General features: G+C 43.4%; 1 protein-coding gene across 1 annotated transcript in view; it reads left to right on the top strand.

Moving 5' to 3' along the window:
- JARID2 (jumonji and AT-rich interaction domain containing 2) overlaps positions 1 to 25,737 on the top strand; it is a 197,456-nt gene that overhangs the window by 59,737 nt on the left and 111,982 nt on the right. The window contains exon 2 of the mRNA XM_015854678.1: positions 22,027 to 22,162. The gene's annotated coding sequence lies outside the window, so the exon portion shown is untranslated. The remainder of the gene's footprint in view (positions 1 to 22,026; positions 22,163 to 25,737) is intronic.

Raw genomic sequence — 25,737 nt, 5'->3', positions numbered from 1 at the left:
TTGTTTTTATCGTGAGGCCTGAAATCATCAGTTGCGAGATGATTGTAAGGCAGATTATGTTTTCCATCTTCCAAAGGTGTTTCTCCCTCAGTGCTGCAGCGTGCTGCCTCTGCGAGATGTCCCTGCACTGTCAGGGCTGGTTTTGTTCTGCTGGTTGAAATATTGACATTCGCAATGCTGGCCTTTGCTGCTGTGGGCACGCGCAGAAAAATGGCTGATTAAAGGTTTGCCACATGTTGCTCATCTGTGCGAGTTTTCTTTGTTCTGCGATGTTGGGCCATCCTATGTATCTGGCAGGGTTTCTGGTTTGTGACAGCCGGGTCTGTCTTTCTTTCCTGATGCCCTTGGAAATGAGTGTGGTTTCTTTAATGTAGTAATTGGACTGAACAATTTTAGATGCAGTTCATACGTGTGTATTATATGTATATACTTGTTAAAAGAAATAATAATAATAATAATAATTCTTTCCAGAAGGGGAAAGAAATAAGAAGAAACACATTCAAACTGAAATACTATTTTCCCAAGGGATTTTCATAGCTATTGAAGTAATTCTTTCTTTGTGTTTTCCCTCTGTGTAACATGCATGCCTTCTTTTTTCTTTCTTTTTTTTTTTAAACTCCAAAATGTAAATTGCTGCCATTATGTTCTGTATTCTTTAAGGCAGATTCTTGAAATGTTTGTGTCAACCTAAATGCTAAATGGCCCATAGCCTCTGAAACCTGCTAGAAATGATGACTATTTTTCAAACTTCTCCTGACTTTTTGATCAGCTGCAGTACCTTCTCACCTTTATTTACTAGAAGTGCATTTTAGCGACATGTGGCTTGTAATGAATTACACACCAGAAAGAATGGCTGAGAACGAGTAACCGTGCTTTAGAAAAACAAAAATCTCACCGGTTTGTGGTGCCTGTAGGAACTACGTGACAAAGTTCTGCAGCCTGTTGTCCTCCTTCAGGAAGAGGCTTCTGTCTTGGAAACTTGTAAGACACAAAGAGCTATTCAGCTGTCAGTGTTTCGTCGAGAGCTAGTGTTTTGGAAGAAAGATGTAAAGAGTCATTCTAGCCTGATACTTTTACTGGGTGAAAGTGGGATGAAAAGCCCACCCAACTCCTCTGTTAAAAAATAAATACATAAAAGTTCTTCCAGACTGGAGCATCATGTTGCAACTCTGAAAGTACAGCTGGAACGATAGGAGTAGCAGCTGTAGTGAGAGAAGAGAGCTGAATGGAAAGGTTTAGCTTCATTATTTGTGGTGGAAGGTTCTGGGGACTTAAAGACACATACCACTACTTTCAGGTTGAGTGAGAAGTAGTCATCTACATAGTTTATCTCACTGGAAATGGAAGAATTATGTCAAGCAGGCGTGTCATGGATCGTCCAGTGATGTCAGTTGTGCAGCCAAATTTTTGTAGAAAGCTAAAAAAATAATAATTGAAAGTCCCTGTGGTCTTAAGCAGCAGCTATCTTCTTTCTGTGTTTTCTGCATCAAGGATAAGCTATGAAAGTGTATAAAGAGATGGGCCAATCTTTGCAGAGGAAACACAGTGTTCAGAGGGATTTTCCCCATTTCTTGTTGTGGTCTGTCTCAGCGAACAGTTAAACATTATCTTCTGACTTTCAGGCACGAATAGCAGCGCCCTTCCTTTCCAGCCTGCCTGCTGGGGCTCCTGATGCCTCCGTGCATCAGTCACTGACCCCACTGAGTTGCAGTCAGAAATGTTTGGAACAGGAGTTCCTGGGGACCTTTCTGCCAATGCAGAAAATGGGTGGTAGGAGGTAAAGAAGCTTAAGGATTGATTTGGCCTCTTTTTAATAAAGGAGTGTCTGGAGGTACTAAAGCCTGGGGGAAAAATGTGAATATTTCTAGAGGGACAGGACAGATTCCAGATGCCTTTCCTTTTTCCATGTAGCTAACTGTGCTTTTTTGCTTAACGCCTCGCAATAAATTACTTAATTTAGTGGATTGGTGAAGAAAGGCTTCACGATGAAATGTATCCTCTTTGGAAATATTTTTCTGTTTCCAGCGAATAGTTTGATGTAAAGGCTAAGCTTTAAACTGGTAAGAAAAGTGAAGTTGTCATAGAAATAGAGCTGGTTTCTGGCACCATCAGCTTTAAAAGTGTAGTTTTGGACAATGTTTATAGGTCTTGGCTTGCAGACTGAAGGTTAACTCCTGTGGAGCAGCTGAAGGAAAGGAAGGATACTGTAAAGGGAAATTTAGCCTGTGAAAAAAAAATGCCAACAGTCCACCCCCCCCCCCTCCCCCCCTTTGCCTGCATAGTGCAGTTCTGTCAGCTAAACAAAGAAAAAAATGCAAGTGACTCAAAAAGCGATTTTCAGCTTTCACCTCTGGTTTTAATCTTGTGCATCCTTTTGTGTTTTCAACTCCTAGAGGTTTGTACGAGTAGCAAAGTGTGCAGGGTTTCCCATGGCTGTAATGGTGCATAGCAAAGTTCTCTTGATAAAGTAGGCAAAAAAAGCATTAACAGCTTTGTCTCAAGTGAGCTCCCCTTTCCCCTGCTCACTTCCCTTGCTGAGCTAAAGGAAGTGCTGCATTGGGATGCAAACATGTAAAGCTGCACCAGGGCCTGCTTTGAGCATGCTTCAGAGTAACGGGGGTACAATGTGGTGGAACCAAGGAGTCCTCCTAGATGCACCTGCATTCGTATGTGCATGTGTGCATCTCCATCTGTGCTCCCCTGCCTTATGAGGCAGTGAGCTGGAGTATTCCCGAATGCAGCAGTGCTGATAGCAGGCTGCTTCCTGCCCAGCTTTGTTGCTAGGGCAGGAAAGAGGCAGATAGAATGTGCTTGGTATTCTCTTAATTCACCACTGCAATTTTTTCCCCGAACTCAGCTGTGTTACCAGGGAGTAGTAAGTGTATATTCGGAGGAGTATAACTTCTTAACTTAACCTGCTTCCCTCCAGCTGATTTTCTGCTGAAATACTTAAGCATACCTGTGTTGCTCACTTCCCTTAATGTCGTGGGAGCAGTTTATATGCTTTTAAGTGAAATTGTCGGCTGATTAAAACGTCCCAGTCTTCTACCTTTAGCTTCCAAAAAGTCTGCGATTTTACACCATGTGTCCCTTTGGATGTATATGCCTTCTAATTTTAACAGGCCTAAAAACCTCCTTTTTTTTTTCCCCCTCCAGCTGTTAAGGTGATTATCGCGCGTGTGTGGTAGTTGGCGTATCTGTGGGTTTTTTTATAACATGTATAAGGATTTGCAGACGTGTTAAAGTGTAATGATACAGAATTCATTGAACCACGTACATGGCCTTCTGTTTTCATCTGTGGATCTGCTCAAGCGCTGCCAGTGATGGCTCAGCAGCAAGATACTGAAGAACCACAATGCAAAATCCTTGCATTTGTTCTTAACTTGACCGGCTCCTCCTTTGTTTCTAACCATATTGTTGCCACAGTCAGAAGTCTTTGAGTTACCGCTGATGGGGGCAGGAACTTCCATCAGACGTGTGCGTACCCTCTCTAATTTTTCTCACCGCTCATGCAGCTCCAGCTCCCAGTGTGTGTGTTTTGGCCTGCTCTGAGCAGCTCTGCAGCCCATCTGGTTTTCATCTGTGCTTGTGCTGGAGCTGCAGGCTCTCCCATCAGCATGCAGCACCACTGCAGTCAAGTAGGGTGGGATCTTGAAAGCGTTTTTCTGAGTGCAGGGTTGATTGCAGGGCCTGATTTACAGTCCTGTTTATACGAGATACTGGGCTGTTGTAACTGCGTTTCCCGGCTTGATTGCGTTTGTAATGCCGTGTTTCTGTGTCATAAAAAGAAGGTGTGATTTCAACATGAATAGGCGTCAGCTGCTCTGACTTTAACCTAGCATCAGAGGTGTAAATAGATGGAAGAAAGTAAAATGCAGGAACATGCAGCAGCGTGGCTTTCAGCCTGGGCGAGCAACTAGAGCACGAGCCCTGGGGGATGCTCAGATTAGGTACTGGTTTGAGAGCTGAGGCTGAAGCCCGTGCCATCACAGCCCTTAGTGCTGCTTTCACTTGAATTAATAAAAACCTTTACGAAATTATGCAGACATACTTGGAAGATCTCTCTCAAAGATTCGTTCAGCAAGGAGTATCAGAAGCAAGTTTATAGCTGCTCGCTGTGAGCAACAGAACACTTATTCCGTGCAGCTGCGTTTGGAGGGAGCTGGATCTGCATCTGAAAGAGAGATTAACTCGGCTGTCAGCCCCCGAGCTCCAGCTCGTTGGCTGTGCTTGAATGTAAGGCTTGGTCCTCAGGTTAGCCTAGATTGATGTTCTGTGTTCTCTTAGAAGACAAGTTCGTTTCCAACATGGAAGGAGAGAAAGATTTGCTATGAGCTTTTCTGACCTCCTTCAGGAATAGCAGTGTGAAATCAGCTTCTGCATTTCTTTCTTTCTTTCTTTACTTTTGATTTTAAAAGCAGTTTTTATTTGGGAGCTGCTGAAGTAAATAGTTGGGAACTGGGGGCAAGAGGAGACCTTAAATTAGCCAGTAGTGTCTTGTTCTCTACGGCCTTGACCGATGTCCTCATTTCCTCTTCAAGACCAGCTATTTTTGACATTTCTTTCATATTTTCTTCTGCTGTGCTTTTGCGTGCATGCCGTGCACACACAGCGCGGTGGTTCTCTACCTGACTTTCTTTGGTAGTCCCTCCCAAGAGGTGGTCTTAGCAGAGCAGTGCTGAAATCTTTAATGGAAATAAGCAAGAAGAAACTTGACCATGATGGTGGCTGCCTTAAGAAAGGACTCATGTTCTCTTGTGCATGTTATTTATGAACTCTGCCTGATGGACACTCTGATGTTTTGATTTATTTTTCAGTTCCATCTAGATACTAACATAAACGGCAGAGCTTCCATCTATAATAGCCCTGTTTATTTGACCTCAGAATGATGCTATATTTAAAATCGCTGTTGTGGTGTTTTTCCCCCCGTTGTTTCTTAAGGAAAACATAAAACTCATTCAAAATGTTTTTTTTTTTTTTTTTTTTTTTTTTTTTTTTTTTTTTCTGACGTGGTAACAGAGAAGAAACATGTCAGCGTTTGGCATGACAAAAAACATGAAGTTAAAAGCCTTCAGTCCTCACAGGTTTGGTAGCTTCCCCAGCTTCTAGTTCATGAAGAGTGATGTGCAAAAGATGTGTTAACCCAGACCTAACCCTGTGCCCTCTTAGATGTGCTGGGATGCCCCAGACATTTACTTCCTTTGTTGATGAAGTGAAGGAAGGAAATACCAGTTTGAGGGGAGCATAAGAAAAGGAGAACCTGTTCTTGAATACTTGTAAGATTTCACCACCTTGCTCGTAAACTCGCTTATAACATTTGAAAAGTGTTGTTCTCCCTTCATGTTGAGAAGGAAAAGGAGGCTGAACCACCTGAGCCCAGGGGAAAAATCAGCTGGGAGTTGTATTTAGAGAAACACCTAAGAACAAGGTAATTCTATGGGAAAAAATTAATAGAATACTCATCTCTGTGTTAGTCTGCAAAGGTAGACAGTTGCAGGATGTTTTGAGGTGGGCAGCATGTATGTGCTGTAGGAGCAGGACGCTGGACAAGCTGGTCCTTTCCCCATTGTCATTCATTGAATTCCTGCAGGTGGAGGGGCTGAACTGAGGGGAATGGGTGGCCCTGCCTGCGGAGCACTGGGCTCAGAGTGAGTACAGATGGGTCAGCCCCGAGCTGCTGGGGCAGGCACAGGGCCACGGGCGGTCGGGTCTCATTTATTCAGCTGCTCGCAGAGCAACTTGTTTTAATTAAGTCCAATTTATGTTTATGACGACGGTGTGCAAGATAAATCTTTTATTTGGGTGTTGCTTGCCACAGCAGGCGCGGACGCAGCTACGAGAGCGTTGCTCTGCCTTTCTCCAGCGAGTGGAAGGGAAACACGCGCCTGTTTCAGAGCAGCAGCGAGCCTGATTCTGATAAACGAGTAATTAAACAAATAGCCCCGCTTTTATTGCTAAGATGCAGCAGCTGGGCCCTGCGAGATGCTTGCCTAAAATGGGGAGAGTCTTGTTCCATTTACTAATTGATTTCGCTTTCAAACTTCCGTAATGGTTTTATTTTCAGCGACATGTAGCAGGAGAGATAAGGCAGTGGAGGGGAGAAAACAAAGCAAAAAGCAAGTGAAGCCATTTTGTCTCCTCCTTCCCAGACTCGTTCCTGCCGAGCAGCTCCGATGTCTTTGCAGGCAGGGTCATCTGTGCATGGTGAGGTCTTTGCCGACCACTCTAAGCAGGACAGTGCATTGCCTCCTGCTGTCCAGCCCAGACCAGCCCTGCAGCTGCGGCCCACCAGCATCTGTCCCTGGAGATCGTTTGGGAGTCCCTTTCTCTGGGTGATTAGTGTCTGAAAGTGCCTGTCTGTCCCTCTGTGGCCTTCCACAGCAATGGTAGTGGGTGTCTGGCCATGCTGGTAACTGTCATAAGCTATTCCAACTGCCTGGGCAGCTGCTGCACTTTTTCTGTACCCTGATTTGCAGCTCCAGGTCCCTCAGTGAGCATCACCTGATCCTGCCTAATAACATGTGCAGGATCTTAATGACTGTTTTTTAAATTCAAAATAGGATTTATTATGAAACTTGATTGTGGTGCCATCCGTGTCATAGATTCTGCTCTGCTGTTGCCTGCCTGTACTGGACCAAGTATTTTTTATATATCTGCAAAGCAAAATCAAGGGATGATTTTAGCAGAGGCCAGGCAAGCACGTTAGCTTCCAGATAGTCCATATAAAAATGATCAATTTGTGAGTGAAAATTCACAATGTGTTCAGCAGTGGCTTGCTGTACGTGTGCTTTTGTTAAACTCTGTAGTATTAAATACTTTGACGTTTGTGAATTCTTCATTTATTGGGCTGAGTTCCTTAGTGGGTTTCCCAGTGCTCTGCTCCCTTTCACCTGTCCCTGCTCTCCCTTTCCGCCTCCCTTGACAGGTTCCCACTAAGGGTGCACAGAGGGCAGTAACTGCTGATATGATTAGGAGGGAAAAACTGCTTCCTAAATTGGTATATCGCTTCAAGTAAAGGCACTGGTCAGGCTTTTCTCACTCTCCGATGTGTTTTCTTCCTCTCTGACATCTTCAAATGTCAGAGTCAGCTGAGGAGCTGGAGCAAAAGAACTGCTGGGGAAAGAAGGAAATGTTTTCCCATGTCACATGTGAACATCCCAGCTTTATCCTTACAGTTTTTATTCTTCGCCTGCTCTCCTGGATCAGCTGTAGAAGTTAAACACTGGGGGAGCTAAATAAGATTACAGCATTGCTTTGGTAACCTTTCTCAGTGAATGGGCAGTTGATCTGCCCATAATGTGAAGCACTTAATGTATTGAAGCATCTAAGAAAGCAAGCTACTGGTTCACCACTCAGAGTTCAATTCCTGGATAATAACATTTATTTATAGAGAATAAAGAGTTATTCCTGCGATGGCAGAGTAGATGTTGTCACTCAAAGCACGGTCTTTTTATTAACCTCAAATTTATATGGTTAAGTAATTGTTGTATTAGTAACATTTCTTGAGTGGGAAGGAGAAAAATCTACGGCAGCTGTCTCTGAACAACGTGCTGCTTGTTTGTTTATCCGTGCTGGGCTCGGGCAAGGAAATTGGCCCCTGTAGCTGGTCTGTGAGCTTCAGCTCTGCTGCCTGCAGCTTGAGACATCACAGCGTCACGGCAGGCACTTCGCTGTGTGTCTGTTCTTGTGCACATAGTGAAAGGTGGGAGAAAGTGCCTCTTATGGAATTTGCCTTTCTTTGAATAAGGCGGCTGATGGAAACTGCTGCTTTCTGCTGTTTAGGTACATCTTTGACTTTCCTCGAAAGTGGGATTTATTTCTCCAGAGCAGAAGTTTGCGTTCTCTTTAGCGTGTGACTTACTGCTAACATGTTTGGAGTACTTGGCCATGCTGCCGTGCTTCTTGTTCATGGTAAAATACTATCCAGATTTTGAAATGAAGGAAAACTCAGGCTAATATTTCCATTCGTTCTTTGTTTTCCCAGTTTTAAGTTAAGACTGTCATAAACGCGGCACAAGGCTGGAAGCTTGTTACGAAATACAAAAGGACAGTATTGGTCAAAGGAAACAATATTTAGGATCTATCTTCTTCGTGGCCATTTTCTTAAACCTGGAGTAAACGTGGTGAAATTGAGTGAATTTCTATTAAGCAGGCTCCTCTGCTTTCGTATCACGTACTGAACAGACAATTGATGGCGCATTTCCAGCTGGCAGAACTGTCGAAAGGTAGCGTGCAACTTCAACTCTGTTTTTTTTCTTCTTTCTTTATCTTTTCAACATATGATTGTGCAAGTCTAAGTAAATTCATCAGAGAGTAAATATTCATCCAGTATGGAAAATAAAGAATAAATCTGCGAGTTGGATCTGGTAAGCAAACAGATTACAGCACTACGGGGTTTCCTTTGGTGCAGCGGGTGCTTGAGACACACAGATTTTTCAGAGCTGATGTGATGATCAACTTGGTATCATCTGTTACTTGCAGCCCTATGGTCTCTGTTTTGCTTTTTGGGAGGAGAGGAGGCTGGAAAAGGGGTTAGCGCAGCAAGTGGCACAACCCATTTCCAATTTGCTGCCTTTTTCTCTAAGTAGCGAAAACCTGCCTGCGTTTGATGGGCTTCTCCCCTCCTCCACAAGACATTTTGTTTGGCACTAATAACGGCGCTCTGCGTTTGCTACTGGTTACATCTTGATCATGTTTTCCCAGGCGTTAGCTGCTTCTCTGTGCATCAGCAGCTTCTCCCGGAGTTCCTCTTGTAAAATAATGGGAGGTGATAAGCAACGTGCTCTGCTTGCCTTCACATCTATCGGGTGTGTGAAGCCCTGCCTTCCCATCCAGCCTCTCAGTGCTGCTCCCACACCCTCATAGCAAGGACCACCGCGAGGCACGGGGATGTTATGACACCTTGTGCCTTTCTTATAGCTCCAGCCCCAAACAGGACCCTGTGCCTGTGGTTTCATTCAGTCATGTACCAAAGATGGAAACTGACGGATTGCTCTTTTCCTGACATAAGCTGCTGGAATGGATTTGGTGTAAATTTAGGCAGTTCACTTTGTTGAGTATCGAGAGCAGTGTGATATGTAAATAAAGCTTTATCAGACTAGATAGATTTAAAATTCCACAGTTGGTGAGGAAGCGCTAGCAGAATAATATAATACAAATATTTACACAGTAACTTCTAAGTCTTCAATAAGTGCTTAATATTTGAAATATGTGTTGTGAAAACACTGACTGATTAAGCCATACCATTGCGGCTACATCTGTATGCAGCAACGGGGCACAGGGAGGAGCAGGGCACCTTGCAAGGCAGAGGCATTTCCGCAAGTCACAGCTCTTCCTCTTGTTTTCCCTTTAAATTAGGATGCAGCATGATGCGCTCTCCCAGGCATACTTGGCTCCATCCCTCCTCCTGTCAGTGCTGCTGCTGTCAGTGGCTGTTGCATTCCTGTGACATGACTGCATGCAGTCACGTGCCCGCAGCATCCAGCAGCAAAATTGAGCCACTACCGAGTTAGTGCCTGCCCACAGCAGGGAGTGGAACCATCACTGGTTCTGTCAGGGAGATTTCATGAGGCATCGCAGCACACGGAGCTTCCGGGCTCATCACTTCTGCTTTGCTGGGAGCAGAGGTGCGTTGCAGTCAGCATTTACCTCCAGTGTTACTCGCGAGGGAGCTCACAAAACAGTAGAAAATAAATGGCGAAAATAAAAAGCAATTTGCCTGGGTGAGTCTGTGCTGCCATCTCATTTGCCAAGAGTGACTGTAAGAGTTGATCCAGCGCTTAAAACGTATTACTGCTCTCTAAGCCTGCGTCTGGTTGGGCTTTTGAGGGCTCTTCTGACAACCTTGAAGTAGTTCTGTCCTGTGAGTGCACACCAGAGCTGAACACCAGGGTGGTGGTGGTGTGTGTTGGAAGAATGAGGATCAGACTGAACACACCATGGGTGGGGTGGGTATTGCCTATTGCCTGTCCTACAAATCACAGGCTTGGTTACGGTCTGCCTTAAAAGTGGGCGTTTTACTGTGGCATTGCTCAGCACTGCAAGAAGTGTGAGTTAGGCAGTTACTGGTACTGATAAGCTCTGCTCTGCCTACACCCCTAGAGAAAATTTCATTGCACTAAACCATGTTTTTCCACTGAAAACCAACAGATGCTTTCATCCAGTCCACAGACTTCTCCCTAGAGGGTGGTGAAATTATGTGACTGTATCTGCAGGAAACCCAACCCAAAGAACGAAATGCTGCCTTTTTCCCTATTGCAGGCTAATGCAAAGAGCCAGTACCCGATGCTAACAAAGGGACGCTGCCCCACACTGTCATCCTGGGCTTCTTTCTGCTCTGTGGGCAGCTGCTGTGCTAGGCCTAGGGGAAGGTGGAGGTGGATGCTGCATGAGGTGGAGGGGCACGCATGGAGACACTCCAAAGTTCTGACGTGGTGTTTGTTGCTGATGAGATTGCTGGAGGTTCTTGTGGCTGCCAGGTTTGCTGATAACACAAAAAGCTGGGGTTTTCAGGAGGAAAGGGCAGTACCAGGTGATTTCCTCAGCAGCTGCTGGTGGAGATGACTGCTCAGCGTGGCTTAGCCACACAAAAAAGCTAACTTGTACAGGTTTGCAATGCTAAGGCTGCAACACCTGCTTGTGTCCCATTGTCACTAACAGGACGATTGCAGTGACCTGAGCTGATGCAAGCAATGAGGTGCTGGGACCTGCAGAGAACTGATGCAATTCTCGTGCTGCTCATGATGTTTTTGCAGGGCTGAGAGCAAAGAATCTTGAAATGAGCTGGCAGTTTTATGATTGGATTTTACGAGCTTTTATGATGTTTATAATCTGACATTGAACTCACAGTTTAAGAGGTGAAAGGTTTAAAGGAGCACAGTAGCAAATGCATACCACTGAATTTCTTCTGGGTGTAATTTTAACGTGCATCTTTGGCACTTTCCTGGTGCATTGGCTTTGCGGAAGAACGAGTGAAGCCCTTCACTCTGTTTGTCACCAAGCAGAACCCACGGACTCCAACCTTACAGCAAGTTGAGCATAGGGGAGAACTGGAAAAGGGATTTTGTCTCCTGTAAGGAGAGGTATGGGCTGGAGGCTGCTGCCCTGTTTGTTGTAGCTGCTGTGGTCCCAACATACCAGCATTGCATTTCTGTTGATCCCGCAGAAATATTGTGTTGTTCATGCCCTCTTGACTCCCTTTCCCTCAAACCCCTGATGCTTTCTGCATGCATACATCAGGAACACCTTCCTGTTGGAGCTGTCCTCTTGTGTTGCTGTGTTTTGGGAGCAGCAGGTTTGCTTCTGGCTTGCTCTTTGAGGTTTCTGCTGTGCTCAGTGCTGTATTTGTCTCTCAGTTCTTAGCTTGGTAATGTTTTGCCTTTGCTTGCCGCAGAAGGCATAAACAAGCCTGTCAAAAGCCTTGTTTAGCGCGCAGATTCTGTGGGGGTGGCTGGCAGCCTGAGACCCTAAAATAGATCCAGCAATGAACTGAATGGCTCAAAACCCTGAGAATTTAATTCGATCTTCCTCGTTGCCTTAAATATTGGGACTGAATGAGGATTTCTCTAACAGAACAGAAGGTGAACATGTTGGTATGTGACAGTAATAGAGGAAGGGTCCAGACCTGCTGTCACTGAGACAGTCTTTCTGCGATCAGAAGCTAATCTTGGCCGCCATGAGGCTGGTTTTATGCTGTAAATCCAAGTACCTGAGTGCAGCTCTGATTTCACAGCATGTCAGGGGTTGCTCTGAAATTCACCTGTGGGATCCCCACCATAGGAAAAAACCAGAGCCACTGTTCGTGGTTTAACTTCTTCTTTGTGCTGGCTTTGCAAAGGAGGAAGAATAGAAGCTGCAAAATCACTAGTGGGTTCTTTCTCTCTTTTCTCTTCCCCCCTCCCCTTTCTCATGTAACACTACGCAGTTTGTAATATCATAGCTGGGTTTTGCAGTTGTGGTGGTGTGAAGGTAACAATGATTTGGCTTCGACGTGCCGTAACAGCTGCAGAATTCATTGGAGCTTAGAAGCCTGTGAGTTATAGCTGTGATGCCATTTACAGCTTTTATGGAAAAGCTCTTAAATTTGTGAAACGTGTTACTTTTTGAAGTGCATTATATTTGTAATTTGAATTCTCTAAAATTGTCTCTGCGAAAAAAAATAGCTTTGAAAATCCCCCTCTCCCCGCTAAAAATACAGAGAACTCTGAACAGGCGTGGAAGCGAGTCTCTTAAATTGAGTGATAGAACACACAGATGGATTTGTAAGTGCTAAAATGTCAATTAGTGCACTTAAAAGCTTAATGGATGTCTTTGATGTGCTTCTAATATCTTCTGTAAAGTTTGAATGTTGCCATTGATCGGCTGGGGAGGAAGGATGAGGGAACTGAAGGCAAAACAAATAGAAGGGGTTGCCCAGGGAGGTGGTGGAGTCACTGTGGTGTTCGGGAGGTGCTGTAGATGAGGCACTGAAGGACATGGGTTAGTGGGAATGATGGGGATGGGCTGACGGTTGGATTAGGTTGGATGAGGTGATCATGGAGCTCTATGATTCTGTGACTCACGGAGCTGAGGACTTGTTCTGCACCATGAGGTGCTCATGGAAACAGAGGCACGACCATGTCATCGTAGTGTAAGTTCTCACGCAGGTCTAGAATAGGAAGTTCTGCAAGTTGGTTTAATAATAAGGGGAGGAGATCGTGGAAAGGTCACAACTTGGTTATGCTGTTCCTTATCAGTGCAACGTAGATCCTGTTGTTATGAAACACCTGTGGGTTTAAAAATGATTCCATGCAATCAGGAAAATCTGCAATGTCTATCAGAATTGTCTTATTTCTCTTCTTTCTCCCCAAAAAGCCTCCCAGCTGCTCATGATCGTATTGTAACTGTTCAGGGGACACATTGTATGGCCTCACAAATCTTACAGTTACCAGGAGCTGTCAGCTCTTCTTGTTGCATATTCTGTGTTTGCCAGAACACTGTTGTAGCCAGAACACTGAAATCTGCACACAGCACAGCAGTGTACTTGAACCTAAATCTGATTGAAGTTCTTTGGCTTCATTGCCCCAAGCAATCAGCTGCAAGTTCAGTTCCAGGTAATGTCCTTTACCCTCCTTTGGCACTGATTATTCAGAAAAATGTTATGCAGTCCTTCTAGGAAGCTACTTGTGTGCATTCGTCTGCCTTGTTACTGAGTGATTGCCTCATGGAGCAAAGGCTTTTTTTTATTATTTGCTTTGCAGCGCTCCTAAAACACTATCATTTGTTTGCTGAGGGGTATTTTGGAAGTCAAATGCACGTAGTACTGAAGGATGAGCTTGGGAAAACGTGAGAGGGCAGGTTATCTTCTATTATATTGCTTATCTTTGTGCAGAAGATTGCTAGTGTAACTGAACTGACCTGAAAATACACAGAGCTTGTATCTAGTGTCCTCATGTCTTCTTTAATTGGCTTCCGAATGAAGAGTGCAGGTTTAGCTTATGTCTCCAAGCTTTAAAGGATATTCTGCCAGTTGGGACTGTAAACAAGGGCGAAAGGTTCCTGATAAAAATCTCAGTTTTGAGTAGTACATCAAGGAAAATCAACGTGTCTTGCTCTTAGCCCAATACCTACCTGTCTGTCCCAGGAGCCTCCATCGATATAACTGATTTTTTCTCCATCCAGTTGTGTAAAATTGATTGAGTTGTGCAGGTCAGGTCTCAATATCCTAAGATTTCCCAGCAATAATTCAGCACGCTTGTCTCTGTCCGTACTCCTTCTGACCTTTCAGATGCTGTGAGATGCCAAAAATTAGATCCCTTTAACTTAAAATTCTTGCAGAAATAATGAAGGCAAATTTTTAACTTAACAGTTGGCTTTCTCTCTTTTGTACTACCTCAGCACTATTTTGGCTTTCAGCAGTGGTGAGTGTTTTTCAAGTCAAGGATCAGCCTTTCTGTTTGAGGACAGGAAAAGGTCTTAAGATAATTAGTAGTATGCGGCAAGATTGGATTAGCCGTATTAAAGTTCATATCCGTAGGTCTTATTACCAAATGTTTAAATGGCAAAACATCATTTCTTATTGGACTGCATTGATATGGTTGCAAACTGGAACTCAAACACCTTATAAAAATATGAACTGAATCAAAATGAAATTAATTAGAATATATTTGAATTTAATTATCTCGAGCTGCCGAACACTCTTTGTGCATACTGGGTTTTATACGTGTATCTGAAGTGTGCTTGGTGGAGAGTTTTAATTAGAATTGGAGATAGGTTATTTGGAATGTGAAATTATATATATGCCTATTATTATATATATATATTTTAGCTAAAGACATGATGGTTTTTTTAGAGCTCCCTCCCATTCCTCACTTCTTTCATTCTCTCTTCCTAATAAGCTGCTGCTACGTTCATATTAATACCAGATCCTTAAAAAGAAAATGTTGCTGTGGTTCTTGGTCTTTTGCATCATGATCAGAATTGCCAGATCAACAGCTGCAGGAGCCTTCTACCTTTGTGTTTAATGGCTTGTACCCTCTGTTCTACTGTACCGCTTAACCATAGAACTATGGGGCTGTGGACGCTGCCATGCATGTAGCTGCCTTGACTACTGTCTGAGATATCTGACATGCCAGGGCTCCAAGAGTTGACTTGGCAGCTGCCCAGCAGATTTTTCTAAAGGCTCGATTGGTAGCTAGAAACCCAGGCTGTCAGAGTTGTGTTATGCAGTAAATCGGGGCTTTTTTTTTTTTTTTTTTTAAGCAGAAGTTTCTAATCCAATTGCAGCTGCAGTTTTTTTCTTAGTGTGTGATCAAAGAGAAGCATGCATTATTTCATGGTGTTTTCAGGAAGCTGTGTCTCTCTAACAGAAATACCCTTCATGTATTCTTTCACTCCCCTAGCAGAAATAACTGGTCTCCACTTCAGCACCGTGGGAGAAGGCAGCACGGTTCATGTGAAGGCGGTCAGGTCGTTTAGATATATAACTCTACAGCAGGGATTGCTGCTGAAGGGAGCCATCATGCTTTCCCTGTACGCCAGAAGTAGCTCCTGCGTGGCCGTAGTTAGCAGAGAAGGAGCTCTTTTGACTGAAAGCAATCATTTTTCTTGTCTTTGGGATGAGATTTTGATGCTTCCCACACCCAAGCTGGCCAAACTGCCACATAAGAGCTGGCCTTGGCATTGCACCCTGTTTGGGGGTGCTTATGATGAAGACAAAATCTGCTGCCCACATATAGGTGATAGCTGGTACCATCCGACCTGCCATCCAGTGCTCTGCCACCTTTCACGACTTGCTTGTGCATGCTGCCAGCTCTCAGCAGAGCTCGAAATGCCCGCTCTCAGGGTGCCAGATGACTGAGCAGCTTCCCGGTGCTGCTGCCAGTAAGAGATGATTCGAGGTGAAGTTCTGCTCTGAGATGATAAATCAGGCAACTTTCAACCTGGCTTTACTCCCAATTTGCTTGGGCACAGTGTTTTCTTTTTCTTTCTTTCTTTCTTTCTTTCTTTCTTTCTTTCTTTCTTTCTTTCTTTCTTTCTTTTCTTTTCTTTTAAGTGTTTATCTTGGCAGACCAACAAGGGAAGCAGTTGATGTCTTGTAAGCTTTCACTGGTTTCATATTGAGTAGTAGATTGCTACAGATGCAGACACATAGCTGAGGTCTCTGAGTTTATGTGGAAGAATCAATTAGCACACCAACCCACTACATCTAAATGTTCTATTTTTAATCCTAAGATAAAGTTGGGAACTATTTTTCGTGTTCTGGGAGGCTGTGTTAAACCACTAGTGGGTCGTGTTTAGATAGAAAATACTGGCTGCGTGTTTTCTACTCTCATGTGCTCTTGCACAAGCAGGTTGAAGCTCACTGGGCTCAAAAATGCCCTAGGCCTTTAGTGACCCAAAAAACAGAGCGTTTCTCTTCCACGCTGCTCTTGATCTAAAAGGAGGAAGTGGGATCCCAGTGCGGCAAGAGCTGCAAATTTACGCTAACCAACAGAGACTGCAGGGGCTGAAAGCTGCAGAAGGAGTGTGGAGGTTGGAAGATGAGAAGCTTTTGTTTTCCTTGGTTGTTCCTTTGCCATATTAACATCAGTTCTGGTAGTCAGGAGCTATAACGTAGTATGAGTTTTTTGGGGAAGCTGTTTGGAAGTAGTAGGAAAAAAAGTCACTCTAATTATCAGATGCACTTAATACTCTAACAGAACCATTAATAAAGAAAATTTCCCCTTTCCTCATGTTAGCTAGCACATTTTTAAAACATGACCTATTTTCCTAAAGTAGACAGAACAGATTACATTTTCCAGAAGGCATGAGTCACTGTGCTTTAAAGTCTCCAAGTTGTATCAATCTTCATCAACTTAAGCCATTCATGAGGTTTTATTTTTTTCTCACTGAATATAAGCAGTTTGTTTTAAACGAGAAACTGCTACATCCTCTCTGGATAGTTAAACTCAATTAAAAGGTTAAATATTAAGTAGGTGTGAACTTTATTCGGAGAGGAAGGGGGAGTGGAAGGACCTTGATAGTAAGCAGAAGGCTGCGTGGATGCTGCTCAGGATATGTATGGGGATACCCAGTTTGCAAGGTGCTGTTGTTGGCTTTAAGAAGTCGAAGCTGCATGATAGCTGCCAGAAGGAGTCGGAAATCTTTATTTATTCAGCTTCATTTGAATAAATTAGAATCTGATTTCAAATTGTCGTCCTGAAAGCTTGGGAGTTTCAACTGGGAAGTTTCTGCTGTCTGGTCCTTGCAAGTTGCATGGGGAGGGAGCTGGCACCGCTGAACCACAGCTGGGGATTTCCTCTGCTAGTCCAATGGGAGCAGCATGTTGAGGATGATCAAAAGGCTGATGGCACCTTATGACAGCAGAGAGACCTGTGCCAGCACAACAGGGGATGTCTGCGTGCTGCCTGAGTAGTAAGACTTTGCACTTTCTCAGGAGGTTCACCCTATGCCGTGTGTGCGTAGAGGAAGTGGGCTCTGTAAAGGAATAGGCAGGCGTGCTAATTGCTCTCTGTGATGGTAACTTGCCTTCGACTGCATGGGCCATCTCTTACAGTCTTGGGAGTCATATCGAGGTTTTCTACTTATTTCTTTTAGGTCTGGCATTCTTGTAGAGAAAAACGGGTCTAGACTAGCTGTTTTCCATTGATAATACACAGCCAAAAGGCAAAATCTGTTGCAGGTCTTGAATTTAGTAAACAAACATTTCCATTTTTGTCCTTCAACTGAAAAGTAATTTATATGATCCCTGAAAATGTGTCGTCTGTTTTTCATGCAGGAGACAGATTCCCATTTTGTTGCTAACTAAACACAGGGAAAAAAAAAAAAAAAAAAAGAAACCAACCCTTTGAAATAGTTTTCCCTCAGAAATATCCTTGAGGAAAGGGTAGAAGCTTGTGGTTTATTTTTCCCACTGCTTCAAAATGACCTTCTTACATCTCTAGGAAAAACTCTCAGGGGGCTGTTGAACCATGAAGGCATATTCATTTAGGCCACTGGGTGCCACAGTGATTTTGACTGAGCATTGGCTACAATGCTGGAAAAAAAAAAAGAGGGGGTTGTGTTTTGTTATTTGGTTTCTGGAGCCTGGCAAGAGGAATGGGGTCAGGAGATGCGTGCTTGGGAAAGACCCAAAGAGGGAGCTGGAAATACGCCAGCCGCTCTGAGTCACAGCGCACATACTCATAAGTATCTTTGTACCTTACAAAGTCCCGACTTTTCAAATAAAGCCGTCACTGCTGTTAAAGTATTTACATAAAGTAAAACAAATAGCTTTGAGTGCTGCCTGCATTCTCCCTTGTTCCAGCCATAGTTTTACCCTGTGAACTGTGACTCCTGTTTGCTTAAGGCAAGGCTGGGCCAGGCTGAGGAATGTGATATCTGGTGATGAATGAACGGAGAAACTTGAGTCATGAGTCCGCATGCATTTGGGATGCTCGCTGCAGAGTAGAGCAGCATGAGGCCTGCCTCCTGCTTCTGCCTGCTTTGGGGGCATTTCATGTCGGAAATAGGAAGGCCATGTGAGCAAGCTGTACAGCTGTGCTGCAGCGAGTTAGCAACAAGCTGTAGGTGAAGGGTGGGAGATGTGGGGGGTGGTTTGATTTCATTACGAATATAGACACAAATATATGTTATATATATATAATATATATATATCAGTGTGTATTACATATTTATTTTTACCCAGTTACATTTATGCATGTGTTATATATTAATGCATATACATGCATTGTAGCACATCTATATATTAGTATATAAGTATTATGTATAAAACATTATATGTATTTAGATTGTGTGTAGTAAAACCACACATAGATTTCTTCCCAAATGAGGAGTGTGTGGAGCTGATGCTCTCTGTGCACTACCCCAGTGGAACTGGAGGCAAGCTGCCAGCCAGGCTGGGCAGGGAGGGCTTCCCACTGTCTGTGATGTGGAGCCCCCTGCACAATTGTACCATGTAGGTGCATGGAGGCTGTGCTCATGTCCATCCCCTGGCACTGAACTTGCTGACCTCTGACTTGGCTGGCTTGGCAGATGAAGTTCAGATATAAATGTATGACATGGTGTTTCCCTGAACTAGCATAACAGAGAAGGAGGCATGACTGATTTTTTACCAGTTTCAAGGAAACGATTGAGTTAGGTGTTGTTTTTTTATTTCATTCTGCCCTGGGGTTGTTTTCTTCAGTCCCTGCTTGTTTTCTTCTGTTATTTTTTTATGCCAAGTCTATGAGCTAATCTTGCTACCAGACCAGGAGGCAGAAACAATTTAGGCTGACCTTCCACACTGCAAAGGCTCTGAGCTTGCAGTGATGAACACACTGTTTAAGATGTTATTCAGTGCTTTTTTGGGTCTAAGTCAATAACGGACAATCCATTAGTTCCCCATAAGTTGTTTCAATGGCTAATTACTTGCACAGTTGAGGAAATTGTTCTCTAATTCCAACTTAAATTTTTCTGAATTCGAGTTCCAGCTGTTGGACGTTACTGTACTCCTCTCTGCCAACCTCAAGAGCCATCTATTATCGAATTTCTGCTCCCCATGGAAATGTTTAAAGGCAGTGATCAAGTCAGTCTCTTTGGGGATTGGTGGTTTTCTCTTTTTTGTTTAATTTTTATTTTATTTTGTTTTTGAGAAACTACACAGATTGAATTGCTCAAGGCTTTCACTGGAGGGTATTTCTGAGCAGCTCTGGGTGTTGCTGCAGTGAGGTGACTCTCCAGCTGAGTGTGGGAGCTCGGAGTGAGGCACGGCGCGGCTCTCCCTCAGCGGCATGGCGAGGAAGGGATGTTCTGACCCATGTAATTATGGTTAAAAGTGTCGGGAGCCAGAGCTGCTTCCCTGCAAGAGCCCAGCTGGGCGCCGAGTCAGCTGCTCTCTGGCTTGTGGCTGCTTTTGTGCTGCACGCTAGAGGGGAGATGCAGTTGATGATTGTGAAAGATTTTTATTGCTCTTACATATGGAGCCACATGAATGTGGGCATTGGCACCAGTTTAGCCTCTTATTTTGCTGACCTTGGATAACACGGTGTTGGAGGGCTTGAGGCCTTTTATGCAAGGCGGGTGATGGGAATGAGGAAAGCCCACAACAAAGCGATGGTGATTGCAGCCTTGGCACAAGTGGGCTCTGATGTGGAGGGCCTCCTCTGTAACCAGTTCTGTTGAGTCTGCTGCTGGTACAGATGTGGTCATGAGGCTGATATGGTTTTGCCTGATGTGTGCTCCACTCATTGGGATCTCTGTCAAATGTTGCTGTGTCACTTCAGGAGTTGCCAGAAGAGGCCTTTGTGCTGTCTCCTGGGTCTTGCTCCTTCCCTTATGATGCCGTGGCACTCCTGCAGCAGGGCTGGGGCCTTTAGCTGGCTCAACAAGGATATCTCGGTAGCATTGTCCCTCTGAAAGCAGGGCTGAATGCTGTCCTTTCACACATACAGTACGTTGTTTGTGGAGGGGAGGTGACCTCAAGCCTTCGGTCTCTGAGGCCTTTTCTGTGCAGTGATTATCTCCTTACCTACAGAGCAGCAGCTGCAACCAGTGCATCCCAGGGACCTGGCTGTGCCCTGTGAAGGTTGCTCATCCCTGCTGCCACCTGGCAGTGAGTGCCTGGAGATCTTCCAAGTTCTGTCAGCAGATCTCACCCTGCTGCCATTGAACTAACACACACCACCACCACATGGTCTTTGCAGCAAGCTTTGGCATTATGAAGGGCACTTAAACAGGATTCATTGCTTAGTGCATTTTTGTTCTTATTGCTGCTGTAATTTGAGCAGGAATGAAGGGTTAGGGGAATCTGGAGCTAATGTGGTCGTTTTGGTGTGATTTTCAGGTCTTTGGGGAACACTTCCAGAGAGATGGAGGAGAGGTTGGGTGGTGATGGCCTTCTTGTTTTGGGGTATGAATGTATGCCATTCTTCCAGTATGGCATACATTAGCTGGAGTTGAGAATTACATACCCATACATACTTTGTATGCTTGGCTTAAAGTGCATAAAAACAAATGGTGAGGGATATGCTGCCTCATGCAGGGCTCTGTGTACCTCACATCAGCCTCAGATTAATGGACAGAGTGTGTCCCTGTCCTCTTATTTACTGCCTTCTGTATAAAGAATTCCCACAAATACAGCTGAAGGGAGTGAGAGGCGTCCCGAGGCTTGTGTCTGTAATGTGGACAAATAAATGCCATGGAAGCTCAGAGTATTTCCTAACAGAGCAGTTTCCTTAGGGATTCAATTAGTTACCTCATGATCTGTTGTAAAAACAGAAACGCATGAAACCCAGCCAGGCCTTGCCAGGACAATTTCCCTTCCTGGTTTACTTACGTTATGTTCTGGTCTATGGGAATATAAATGATGTTTCTTGGGTGATTTCTGTTAAAATCAGTCAAGCTATGACCATCTGTATACTTTGTTCTGGTGAGGTTTAAACTCGTGTTGGCAGCAAAATTGTAAAGCAAAGTTGTTTGTGAGAACCACTGCTAACAAAACAACTGTAAGTCCTAGGCCTTCTGAAATGCTCACCTGGAGATTCTTTATTCTCCTTTGCTGTGGATGTTCAGATACAAAGTTTGCATCCTTGGCTTGGAGGTCCCCGTTTGGTGAAGCTCTCTGGGCTCAGCTCAGCACTGTTCAGAGCGTAGTAGCTGGTCTGCAGTGTGAAAGGCTCAAATAATGACTTTAAAGACCCCGAGACAATAACAATAAGGCTTGTGAAAAAGTGATATACGTTGGTTTTTTTCCAAGATGCACCTGATTTCACTTATGTCTTTGTATCAATTTGCTGACTTAATTTATTTGAATGCTAAAGGCTTTAGGGAAATGCTTTTCCAGGGAATTAATCTTTTAACTAAAGCAAATACAAAATACGACAAACACTAGTATTCCTTTTGACAATATAGCATTTGTCTTCTAAAAATGAAGTAGAAAACACATGCCCCATGGGCCAAATTCCACTTTACTTTAAGCTGAGATGAATTCAAAACAACTTCAGTGTTATCAACGACACTGTAATTCTGTAATAAATATGAACCACTTAAGCAGAGAACTGATAATGTAATATCAGTATGTAAAATCCTGAGCCGAGAGGCAAAAACCAAGGCCAAAATGGCAGTAAGAAAGACTGGTTCACAGAACTTTCCACCAAGTTTTATGCAAAATTTGATTTAATTTAATGGTTTGGATTTTTTTTTTTTTCCTCCTTACTTTAATTGTCTGAGAGAGCAATTCCTGGCTGTTAAAGTTTCTCCACAAGGCAGAAGGATTCATTATGAGAATTGTAATGAATAAGTTTTTACCTGCTGTCTAACACCTGGCAGACAGCTACTGCTGTTTGCAGGATAAGGGATGAGAAGGACTGATGATGATAATGGTTATCTCTTAGTGCTTCTTGAGCTTAGATTGCATTTTGTTGCAGTATTTTTTTCAGCTTCCTTTTTTTTTTTTTTTTTTAAATCATTTGTCTAAATCTTGGCTTTCGGGTGTTGTTTGTTGTTTTTGTTACTTGTCGTTTCAGATACATACAATTAATGTCTCCTTTCTGTTTCTGTCTTCTTCAGGATGACAGTGATGGGATTCCCTGGTCAGAGGAGAGGGTGGTGCGGAAGGTCCTTTATTTATCTCTGAAGGAGTTCAAGAACGCACAGAAGCGGCAACATGGTGATGGCATTAGTGGAAGCCTGAAGGCAGTGAATGGTAAGCTGCCTCCCTGGCACCCTTGCAAGGACTCAGTTGTTTGCTGTAGTAAAGGAAAGAGACCAGTGCACCATCTCACATGCACTGCATCCTTTCAAAATACAAAGAAGAGCTCGTTTCTAAAGTGCTCAAAATGCCAGATTTGAACAATCCATGTGATTCTGTTTCTGGTGAACTGTTGTAGATAGGGATAAGGGTGGAGGGTGGGTGTTGAATGGGGGACAAGATCAAAGCTGTTCAGTAGAAAAGGTGGCTTCTCTGATCTGTCTAATCAGCGATGTGCTTTGTAGGCCAACAGGAAAGGTATCAGCATTAAAGGTAACTAATTTCTTACAGACACAGTGCAAATTTGTGTGGAGATAAATAAAAACTGTCTGAATCAGTTATGTTGGTGAAGGACAGACAGAATGTCATTCAAGTGGAAGAAACTGACTAACCAGGACATGCAACTCTGGGGTGGGCTTTGTTCAGGCCCTCAGTTGCCTGAAGGTGAAGTAGCATGGAACCTATGTAAAAAGATGTAGGGGCGGACTGAGGGCAAACATGCTGAGACACTGGATTTCCATAGTTAAGTTCTTCAGGGAGTTTAAATGTTTTTAAAAGAGATGCAGACAAAGCTACATGATAGGGACTTGAAGGGAGTTCAGTTTTGTTTATGTCATCCTTTGACATTGACCGGAGGTGGCAAAGGAGTTAGGGTGATTACTGTTACTGTTGTTGTTTGTCATTATTATCACTTGTTTCTTATCCCCTTCCCTGTGGTAGCCTAGAGGTGAACCCAAGTGCTTCTCTTGCAGATTTGCTCACTGACACGGGGCCCTTTTTGAAAAGGCTTTGTCATGCTAGCTTGAGCCTTCAAAGCGATGAGTAGCAGGATTCAGATTTCTGGGCAGGCTTACTGTTCTCTCTTCACTCTCAAGAGCTTATTTGCTTCTTTATGGAAGTTTATAGCAATTCCTTTTAAGCATGTACATAACTATACATGTGCTAATGCATTACAGCAGCAGCTGGGTGCTTACTTGTTAGGTTATTCATATTTATATGTAGCTTGTGTTTTTGACATGGTGAGTCAAGTTTCACTGCATTTTCACTGAGCCTTATTGATGACAAGGCAAAAACCTTGGGGAATGGCTAGAGAGCTGCAGACAACACAATAAAGTTACAGTATTGCATAAGCATCTGTGAACTCCTTAATGTGATTAAAGATGACCTCAGACGTTGAGTTCAGTAATAATATCAAATACTGATCTGATGGGAAGGGGCATCTAGCTTTAGCAGCAAGCGATTAATAAGCTTGGAGGTGTACACAAAACAGTGCTGCCTTTTTTTTCCCCTCCAACACCTCTGCATCATTGATCTTCTGTCAAACACAATTTCTCTTGGAAAGTTTCTTATTCCATTGTGGGGATTTTATTTAGTCAAAGGAAAAAGTCTAAAGGCGTGAAGCACAGTAATTGTGTGTTAGGAGGCTTTGATGGTGTGCCAGGTTGCAGGATGACTGAGGTTTTTATGGTGTCTAGTTTCTCCAAAGGCAGCTGAGATGAAAAGTGAGTTGGCTGGGAATGCTGTGTGAATGCAGGTACCAGGCATGGAATATGCCACATGCTTTCTCTGGTGATGGCACGGCTCACGACTTCAGATCTTGCCTCTGGTGTTAAGAATTGTATTGCTGGGTGTTTTTTCTCCTTCACAGAAACAGGTGATCATTTCTGTGGGTGTTTTGGTTTGCTTGCTTATTTACTGATTTTGAGTTACAATTACACTCTGTTGTATTCCTTCTGTTTGTTATGTGATGTCTTAAATGTCCTGTCTCAGCACTGCTCTATTTTAACAGTACTGTCCAAAGGCTCTGTTGTCAATAGTATGTAGAAGAACGTGTCGCCATATAGAAGAAAGCTTTGCTAAAGGGAGGAGGATTGATAATATGCAATGACATGAAGAAAATCTATTAAAACACAAAGTTTGCTCATTATATCTTTTAAAGAAACATTAGCTACATATTTTCAAATCTGCAGGTCTTTATGGACACTGAAAAAATAGGTCATCCTAAAAATTTACCAGACTGCTTTGAGCTTTGGGAAACATAGTATTTTAAAGATTAGCCTTAGATCCATGACTTTATATCGTTCGAGTTTCAAAAAAAAACCAACACCCATGTATCGATTATGTTCATTGTTCCAATATGAAGATTACAACCAATGTTTCTAGTGAGTTTCTCCAAAAGATGATATTGCAGTTAAATCCATCTCTTTATTAGTGTTCAGCACCCACATCTCTGTTGGGAGGAACAAAACATCCTAGCTGAAATTTAAAGGCGTTCTGTGCCTCCTGCTGTGGTTTTACCCCGACAGGCAGCTCAGCTCCACACACAGCTCCTCACATGGGGTGGGTGAGAGAATCAGAAAGGTAAAAGAGTGAGAACTTGTGGGTTGAGATAAAGACAGTTTACTAGGTAAAGCAAAAGCTGCATGCAGAGCAAAACAAGGTGTTCATTTGCTGCTTCCCACCAGTAGGTAGATGTTCAGCCACATCATGCATAATGGTTTCTTGGGAATGCCACCATCACTATTTTGAACACCCCACACCCCTTCCTCTTCCTTCACCCTTGTAAAGGCAAGTGTTTCATCCATTTTAGGGTTCGTGCTGCACAACTCTGTCACTGTCCATAATGAATGTTAAATGGTATTGCTCATTCTGGTGCTGGAAATCGAATAGATCAAGTTTGCAATCTGTAGTTCTTTTTTCCTTAGCAAGTACTGACTTTTGGCAATAGAAGAAGATAAAATACGCACTACCCTCTTGCAACTGTTGTCTTTAAGTGCTTTCTATGGCTTCAGAGCATATGAAGTTGCGTAAATGTGCTACAATAGTTACTTGCTAGTGTTCTCCAACAGTTCACACAAATTCAGCTGCTGAACTTGCATGAACATTATTATCAAAATATTTCAGCTGGTAAGTGCAGTGGTACACCTAATGATATGGCAGCCAGAACTGTGGTGCTCTTCTTATTGATAGCAGGAAAAATGAGTTCAGCTTAAGAGTTGTCAGAGGTGAACCCGTTAACAGGAGTATACTCTGTGCTGAAATTTCTGCATACTCAAAGGGGCCAGTGGTGGTGCAAGGACAACTTCCACACCTCTTGAACAACACATTAATAAAATAAAATGTAAGAATTCAAATGAGTTTTGGAGATTAACTGTGTTATAGTGCCATGGCTGTCTCTACCTTACAGTTAAAGATATCTGTTATACTGAAAGCGGTCTTGCACTATGGTTTTGTTTGGGGACGGTGGTGAAGAACAGATCTGGGGGTTTCCTTACTCCTGCCTTTCGTTGCATACCCTTTTCACTTGAGGATTTTTGCTTGTATGTTTGTCCTGATAGTTATTTCTCCATGTTTTTATCCTGCGTTCTTTGCTCTTGGGTTTTTGTTGGTTGGTTGGCTTTTGTTACCCAGTCTCCCCAGCCAGAAGGATTTCAAAGCAAATCAAAAATCAAAAAGCAGGGGTGTTATGGCTCTTTTAACAGTGGATGTATTGCTGCATGTTTATGTTGGCTCTAGGTACCCACAGAGTA

Source organism: Coturnix japonica, chromosome 2 (assembly GCF_001577835.2).
Source record: "Coturnix japonica isolate 7356 chromosome 2, Coturnix japonica 2.1, whole genome shotgun sequence".
Classification (NCBI taxonomy): Eukaryota; Metazoa; Chordata; class Aves; order Galliformes; family Phasianidae; genus Coturnix; species Coturnix japonica.
Note: the sequence above shows the minus strand (reverse complement) of the source record. Positions and strands in the feature narration are given on the sequence as shown.